This window comes from Capricornis sumatraensis, chromosome 10 (assembly GCF_032405125.1).
Source record: "Capricornis sumatraensis isolate serow.1 chromosome 10, serow.2, whole genome shotgun sequence".
In the NCBI taxonomy this organism is placed as follows: domain Eukaryota; kingdom Metazoa; phylum Chordata; class Mammalia; order Artiodactyla; family Bovidae; genus Capricornis; species Capricornis sumatraensis.
In genome coordinates, this window is record NC_091078.1 from 77,141,092 (window position 1) to 77,150,335 (window position 9,244).

A 9,244-nucleotide genomic window follows, 5' to 3' on the forward strand; every position below is an offset into this window, starting at 1 on the left:
AACCAATACTTCCAGTTTCATATCATATACTGAATAAGCAGCAGAAGTATCAGTTCAATATCTTCTGACTTTAAGAGTTTCCATTCTACCACAGCTGCTAGTATCATTTCCAGTTTCACATTTCTAGAAATCATGATAGAAAAAAGCTTAAATGAATCAACGGAACATGAGGAAACTTGGAGTCCTTATTTTCATGTAAATCGTCTCAGAATGAAGGTCAAGACATAAAGATTCAATGACCTTAATTGTAAAAGAATTAGAAATTCCATTAGTAACTATCACAATTTAATAATGTTCATTTTTTCTAAGAATGGGTGATACTTACAGGAAATTATAGCTACCTCTTAATTTCTAAGACTATTTTTTCAAGCGCATTTTCCTAGTTAAAGATTAGGTGACTTTTTCAGCTGCCAATAACAAAAAGGTTGAGAAAAAAAAATTTGCTATTAAGAAGTTCCCTATCTTCAGACTGCTTCTAACAGGAATGCACAGTGGTAAGTTCCCTGTCCCTAGAGGAACAGGCAGACACTAGAAAAACTTGTCAAGGATGGGATAGAAGAGATTCACAATCTTTTAGGTTGACTGACTTTTGGAGAATGTCATAACATTGAGAATGTCATGGACATTTCCCCCACATAAACAGAGATGTGCAAAATTCTGCATACAGGGGTAAGAGGCTTTGCTCTGCCATGTCTATATGGCAGGAAATCAGTTAGTTTGCAACGACTTCACAAGTGTAGGTATAGAAAACAATATGTTAACTGGGCAGGTTTTCCATGGGCTTTGGCTCATCTCCCTCCCTCAGCCTGGTTTCCAAATACCTATGGAAAAAAGCAGTTGCAACATGGCATATTTTGTATGGCCTACCAGATGATTTATTTATTTATTTATTTATTTATTCGTTCAACCAAGAGCTGTCACATAAAAAGATTTCTAGGTTCTGATGAATAAAATCAGAGGTTCAAGGTAACCATGGGCATTTCAAGAAAATACCAATTTGCTGAAGCTGAGTGAAGACCAAACCATGCCTTTAGATGAGGCCATGCCAGTTTGCCACAATCCTCATCACCATCTATCATCATCCTCAGCCTGATTTACTAATTTATATTTCTTATTTCACTATGCATTTCAGCTTGTGATCCCTGAAAGAGAAAAATCTTTTTTGGTTCAAAGTTTTCCAAACTGGCTCTCAAAGCAGCTGGCATGCTTCTGTTTAACCAGTGCCTCTCAGTAGAGATACACATAGTACTTAAGGGAGGGGAAAGAGTGAGCTTAGGGCCAAATCAAACATAGGAGCAGAGAAACCTTTGACAAAAGTCTAAGGAACAACCAAATAGACCCATTAATTTTCAGTCCATATGCCCATTTTCTCCTGATGACCAGAAAGAGGTGGTCGTCTCCTGATGACCACTTAGTAAGCTTTTAGAGACCAGAGACAAGGTGCAGTTCTTTCAACCAGAAGCTTTCTCTCCAAGCCCACTGACTATGAGCTTGAACTTGGAGCTGTTCATACAGAAACAGGAAACGATTCTCCCTCCTTTGCCCCATTCACCTTGTGTAACAGAGCCCCCAGCTCACTGATCAAGGACAGAGGAAGGATCTGGGAAAAAAGGTAGGGACCTGAAAAGGAGATGCTTCTCCAGGGGCGTTTCCACTAAAATACAAATTGAGATTCCCAGAAAAACTCCGGGGGCACCTACAGAAATGATTACAAATAGTTCTCCAATTTCATAGAACTTTCATGTCAGTACATTGGACATTGACAATTTCAACAGAGTGTTTGGATGCCAGATTCAAGTGTTTTTACATCACACGACGAGCAAACATCTGCGGCGGTTTCATGATGATTCAGTTACATTTCTCTGGATGGCAGTACATGGCCACTGATTTAAGAGGTGTTACTGTTTCTTGGATCTTCCACATTGCAGGCAGACTCTTTACCATCTCTTTACCCTGAACCATCAGGGAAGGTTGGTTCTTACGTTATTATCACTAAGAAGACAGAGGAGCAGAGAAAGATGAAATGCTGATGGCAGGAACAAAAATTGTAGATCTGATCACCTTAATTATAGAATCACTAAACAGTATTTCACCTTAACTGAATGCTCACTGGTCTCAGCTGTATATTAACTCTGAAGGCAAAGACCTAATTTCAGAACATATAGGAAATACCAAAAATATATCAAAGAGAGAAACCAATGACTGTAATTAGAAAACTGATCATTTATTTCTAATACTCTAGCATTGGAATGCTGCCAGAACTTCATAATTTGTACTATAAATTCTCATGATTTGTAAGCAGTAGTCAACTTTTCCATCTTCTCCATTTTGCCTACATTTGCAGGAAGGCATTAGGTATGACACCATAGAATTATAATTTTAGTTTTGTTATTAATTGATTTCTCAGTTTAATTCAAGCCACATAACCATTTCTGGTCTGGTTTTTCCTCTCTCAAATGAGGCATTCTATCATCCCAAAGATACTGGAAGGAAAAGATCCAATAGTGGATATCAAAATGTTTAGAAAAGGCAAACTAAGATACTACTCAGATATAAAGTGCTAGCAAGGCATGAGCGTGTTATGTAGACAATGCTTGTTGTCTCACATAAAAACCTAACTAATGGGTTGCAGCTGCTCTCCCAATTTCACTATGCTGCCCAAGGACAAGAAGAAGAAACATGCTGGAAACGTGGTAAAGAAAGACAAACCTCCAGTGAAAACATCTCGGGGTAAGGCCAAAAAGAAGTAGTAGTCCACAGGCAACGTCTGGGACAAGCTCAATAACCTAGTCTTGTTTGACAAAGCAAATACGACAAAACTCTCGAAAGAAGTTCCCAACTATAAGATTATAACTCCAGCTGTCGTCTCTGAGAGACTGAAGATCTGTGGTTCCCTGGCCAGGGCAGCCTTTCAGGAGCCCCTTAGTAAAGTACTAATTAAACTGGTTTCAAAGCACAGAGTTCAAGTAATTTATGCCAGAAACACCAAGGATGGAGATGACCCAGCTGCTAGTGAAGATGCATGAACAGGGCCAACCAATGTTACATTTTGAAAAAAAAGAAAAAGATTTATTAAATAAAAAGACAACTCAGAAAAAGTTGCCTTTTTGTCACAAAGACATTAAGACATATTTATTTTATTTTACTCTAAAATCTTCTTTTAAAACTCCTTAAGTTCTCTTTTCATTAAACAATCCCCCTAATAGTCTCCCAGGTAACACAATCAAGATGCAATTTAGAAAACAAGTGATTATAAACACTTAATATTCATTTACTTCTTCCATCCTGTCATTTGTTATTGTAGCATTTATAGCTTTAAATATTAGTCCCATCTTATTTAGAACAACATTGGGAAGTGCTGCTCATTTATCTATTTAAGAAAGGCAATTTGGAGGAGGGGTAGCTAGAGTGATAGCAATTTGTCATTAACAGCAGTTCTAATTAAATAACCTCATCTACACACGACTGCACCCACCATCTTGTGCATTTTCCCTAAGACTAAGTATCTTCTAAACCATAATAATCCACCAGATCAAAAATTCAGCTGCTTATGAAAGTGAGAAAATAGTGATTTACATGTTATACTTTAAAAGCTTCATCAAAGCTGTAATAATTTTGTTGGATAAACAATGTGATTCTTGAAATTAATAAGAATTTATAAATATGAACAATATGTACCCCGAGGAGAATATGATTTAACAAGGAACTGATAAATCATGTTGGGCAAATAATCTGCATACTAAAATCTGTGTAATGGAGACAGGAAATTAAATATTGAAACGTGTAAATAATACACAGTTTGGTGTGTTGGGTCTTTTTCCTCCCCTTAGTCAGGTTAAATCCTAGCTTCACAATAACAGACATCCCAGTGCAGGTCCTGGTCATTTATAAAAGAAAGAAAACAGAGTAAATTGACATGGATCCCAAACACAGATTCACACTAGGCAGGAAATAGAAAGTGGTTTGATTAAGCTCCATTTGGAATAGCTATCTGGTAAAGAATGGAAGAAAATAGCTGTGGAATTTTTTTTGTAGACTTCCAAATCTGCATTTGGAGCTCTTTCCTCTCAATTGAATAAGTGTCTTTGAAAATTGGAATCAATGTTGCAGGTCCAAAAGACCATGGTGATATGGAACTCAATGAAAATACTGCCAAGGCTAAATTAATTAGAATATTTATATAGGACCTGAAATCTGTAGACAAGTGTTTTTGGTAGGCCATTCAGGAAGATCTTATCAGAACTAGGTGATTAGGTGGCAAAGTCATCAGACATTATTTTCTTCTTCATGATAATTTCTCAGAGGAGAAAACCTAAAAATTCTTCCCCAGTCTGCACAGGGCATGGTGCAGGGAGGCAAAAACTTTCTGAAAGATTGGGCTGTCAAGACTGATAAATGTTAGCCAAGCCAGGAGCAGTTACAAGCACTTTAAGGAGAGGAAACAGCATTGTCAAGAATCTGGAGGCACAAAGCTTATGTGCCAAAGCATAAATAAGAGGTGCAAAGTGTTTGAAAATAAAACCTTAGGAGAAGAGGAGGCAAAATTCCCTATGCTTATATTTTCCATGCTAAGAATTTTAGAAAATTTTAACCTGAACACATTGACGAACAAGCTTAAAGAAGATATGAGTAATATTGGCAAAATGTGTAATTGACAAACGGTTGGTATCCTGAATATATAAAGAACACTCACCAATCAATAAAAAGACAATCCAGGTGAAATATGGACAAAAGCTACAGACAGACAATTTTCAGAGTACAAAGCCTAAATGATTACAAAAAGACACTTACAAAGATGTTTTGTTTGGTAGTAATCAGGAAAATGGAAATTAAAACATAACAAGGTACCATTTTAAATCCATCAGACATAAAAATCTGACAATGTCAAGTACAATGAAATACGGAGCAGTCAGAACTCTCATACACTATTAATGTGCATACTTGTATAACATTCCACAGAAAAAGCAACAGTTAATAAAATTTAAGATATCGATACCATTTGATCCTACATTCCCCTGCTTGTAATATATCTTAGAAACGTCTCACATCATATATAAATACATGTAAGTACCATTATAGTAGCAGTGTTTATATTCAAAAAATATAACTCACTTAAACATCAACAGAAATAAAAAAATGTGTGGCATACTCAGAGTGAAATATTAAACTGCAATGAAAATGAACCAGAGCCACATATATCAAGGGTGAAATCTCCTAAAATAAAATACTGAGGAAAAAAAAAGAAAAAACAAGTTGCAGAAAGATATACACCTTATGATGCCAGTCATATAAACGTTTAAAACATGCAACATAAGAATCTATACTATTCAGAGATGCATATGTATCAGTACAATATAAAGATAGACATGGGATGTGGGAATGATCATTGCCACACTTCACAGTAAATTGTTTTACAAGGTAGAAACAAAGACCCTGAGAGTTTCTGCTTTTTCTGGTAATATTTTATTTCTAAAGCACAGTGGTAGAGATATGAGAGCTCATTATACTATTTTTTGTACACATACATGGACTCTAAAATATGGTATAAATGAACTTCCATGAAATAGAAACAGACTCCCAAACAAAGAGAAGAGACTTATGGTTGCCAAGGGGGTGGGGCGGCTGAGAGAGGGAAGGACTGGGAGTTCGGAATTAGCAGATACAAACTATTATATAGAGAATGGATATACAACAAAGACATACTGTATAGCACGAGGAAATATATTCAATATCCTATAATAAACCATAATGGAAAAGATATATTATATTAAATATATAATATATATTTAAGCAATGACTTATAGCCCTGCACTTTCCAAAGAGGATTCAGCAAGACACTAACTTGACCTGAACTTGAGTCTCAAAATTAACTCAAGAATTCTATATTCAAAAATATCCACAAATGGTTAAATTTGGCAGAAGAGACACAAACTTAGAGATGGAAAACAAAACAGACAACTCAATTAAAAAGTAATACTAAGTTCCCTATGGGGGCGGGGATGGGGACATAATTTAACCTTTCAATCCCTTGCTCCATATTTATTATGTGGTGATAATAATACAGGGGATGTTGTGAGGATTAATAAATTCATTTCTCAAGCTTTGTAGATAAAACTGTGCTCCATAAGTACTTTATTTTAAGAACTATGAAATGGTTTGTTTATGCCAGTGTCCTATTCAGCCATTCCATAAACCTTATCTCCCAGTTCTGGGTTTTGAGATGAATATGGGGTCTTTCAAATAATTGCTAGTAACCTTTGAGGATTATGCATTTTAAGCACTGGTTCACAATGAATATGTGACCAGATATATGTCACACAAGAGAAAGTCAAAAATATAATCCCTGAGAGGTTAACAACACAAATTGTATTTAGAGTTTCAATTTGCTACAGAAATTTCAAACACTTTAGTATAAGTGACTTTGGCCTTCATACCCAGTGTTTGCCAATACAAAGACATCCTGATCACGGGTCTATTAGAAATAAGTTAGGGTTTGAACTAGAAGGCAGTAAACAAAGTTGTAAAATTCAATGGAAATATATACACTATGCTCTTCATAAAGATAATTAAAGAAGTTTTTGAATAGTTTTCCTAGAAGCAGGCAATGAAGTGTTAGTCGCTGAGTCACGTCCAACTCTTTGCAACCCCATGGACTATATATAGCCCACCGGGCTCCTCTGTCCATGGAATTCTCCAGACAAGAATACTGGAGAGGGTTGCCATTTCCTCCTCCAGGGGATCTTCCCAACCCAAGGATCAAACCCAGGTCTTCTGCATCGCAGGCAGATTCTTTACCATCTGAGCCACCAAAAAGCTCCTAGAAGCAGGTAATGGTTTATCCCAATTCATCCACACTTTCTTGCCTAGCCTCCTTCTGGAAAAAAAGAGCACAAAGTTGGAAAAAAGTTGGCCCTTTTTCAATAAAATCAATTTTGAACCAAAACTTCTGAAAATTTTATGATAATTTTAGATGTATTCATTCATCCCACAATTATGTACCAGAGGAATGCTTTTTATACTTGTCTTTTAACAGCCATATTAATACCTATGGTTAGGTACTTACTATTATTCTAGGTACTTACTATATATATTCTCATTTAATCCTCACACCACCACCTAGGAACTATCACTGTCCACATTTTATAGGTGAGGAAACTGAGGGTAAGAGAAATTAAGGAAAATTAAGAAATTAGTGTGGCCCAAGATTCCACTACTGGTAACTGGCCTAAATGGGTGTTGAACCTCCTTTTTAACCATGATGCACATGGTTTTAACTTGATTCACAGCAACAAGTACAAAGTGTACACTGTGATGGGTTCTACAAAGAAAAGGTATGTGGTCTTCAGATAGACTAAATGAGATTTAAACCAACCCGGCAGTAGGAGACACTTGAGCTGAAATCTGAAAGATGACTAAGACTTTATTTGAGAGAGACAAGAATTCCAGGGAGCAAGAAGAAGAAATGACAAGGGCCCTGTGGCAGGAAGGCAGGACTAAAGGCAGAGAAGAGAAATGAGATCACTGGGGTAGAGATGAGACATTGAGGAGGGACTGAGGGAGAGCAGAGATGCCAGACAACACAGAGCATCCACACCATATGAAGGAGCTTTGTCTGTTAAGATCAGTAGGTGGAATAGCACTGGAGGTGTTTAACAAGGATGGGAGGGAGTAGGAGGCTCACATGAGCATATCCACTTTTTGAGATGATCTAGACTCTAGAACGGGCTTCCCAAGTGGCTCAGTGGTAAAGAATCCATCTGCCGATGCAGGAGATGTGGGTTTGACCCCTGGATCAGGAAGATCTCTGGAGGAGAAAATGGCAACCCACTCCAGATTCTTGCCTGGGAAAGTTCTATGGACAGAGGAGCATGGTGGGCTATAGTCCATGGGGTTACAAAGAGTCAGACACACCTGAGCACAAACACACACACATACACACAGAGAGAACAGACTGAAAGGAGTCCAGAAAAGATGTCTGAGGCTATTAGATTGGTTCAGTTCAGTTCAGTCGCTCAGTCATGTCTACCTCTTTGCAACTCCATGGACTGTAACACACCAGGCTTTCTTGTCCATCGCCAACTCCCAAAGATTGCTCAAACTCATGTCCATTGAGTCGGTGATGCCATCCAACCATCTCATCTTCTGTTGTCCCCGTCTCGTCCTGCCTTTGCTCTTTCCCAGCATCAGCGTCTTTTCAAATGAGTCAGTTCTTCACATCAGGTGGTCAAAGTATTGGAGTTTCAGCTTCAGCATCAGTCCTTCCAATGTCTATTCAGGACTGATCTCCTTTAGGATGGACTAGTTGGATCTCCTGGCAGTCCAAGAGCCTCTCAAGAGTCTTCTCCAACACCACAGTTCAAAAGCATCAATTCTTCGGTGCTCAGCTTTCTTTATAGTCACATGCATAAGTGACTACTGGAAAAACCATAGAGTTGACTAGACAGACCTTCGTTGGCAAAGCAGATTGGTTCAGGTGAGAGATAATGGTGGTGACCTCATCAAGGAGCTGCTGGTAGGGATGGCAGGGAACTGGCACAACTGAGACCTACTTAGGAGATGAAAAGCAACAGGGATTGGAAAAAGGGAAGAAAGGAAGAGATCAAGGACCGGCAACTCTTAGGTTTCACTCATGTACAGTCTGAATCTTATACAACGTGCACCAACTACGGGCTGATGGTTACATGATTCTCAAAGTAAAAAGCAGTGCCTCAGAAAAAGTTAGCCCCTGGAGTCAGGTTTGTGGTTTCCTCATATATCACAACATAAAATGTAAAAAATCTTACTAGAGAAGGTTAGGGGCTGCAAAACATCCCCCAAAGGCACCTAAGGGCTTTGACTGAGAACTTCAATCATTCACTTAAAAATCAAATAGCTTTGGTTTTAGAAAACAGATATCTTTCATGAATAGGGTAATCTGGTTTTGCTCCAGGCATCATTTCAAACATTCTCTGGAGAAGTACTTCTGAGCCTGTTTGCATCTCTAAAGAACCAATGAGATCTGTGCCCTCTCCACCCCACCACGTGGACTGAATGGCATCTCAAGGACCCAAATCCTTTCTTTCATGACTGTCCAGGATTCTTCTCTGGGCTTGATATCGAAAATGTTCACCCTGCACATAGTGGGCAGGACATTTCTGAATGTCACACTGAGAGGAACCCACAGTGTACTATCTAACCAAGAAACCAACTTAAAGATAGCTTCTTTCATTCAGAAAGTGGTTATAGTGCAAGTCTAATACAGAGC

At 38.0% G+C, this 9,244-nt stretch overlaps 1 pseudogene; it reads left to right on the plus strand.

Moving 5' to 3' along the window:
* The first annotated feature begins 2,651 nt into the window (after positions 1-2,651).
* On the plus strand, positions 2,652-3,026 carry LOC138086901 (small ribosomal subunit protein eS25 pseudogene; annotated as a pseudogene).
* Positions 3,027-9,244: the final 6,218 nt, after the last annotated feature.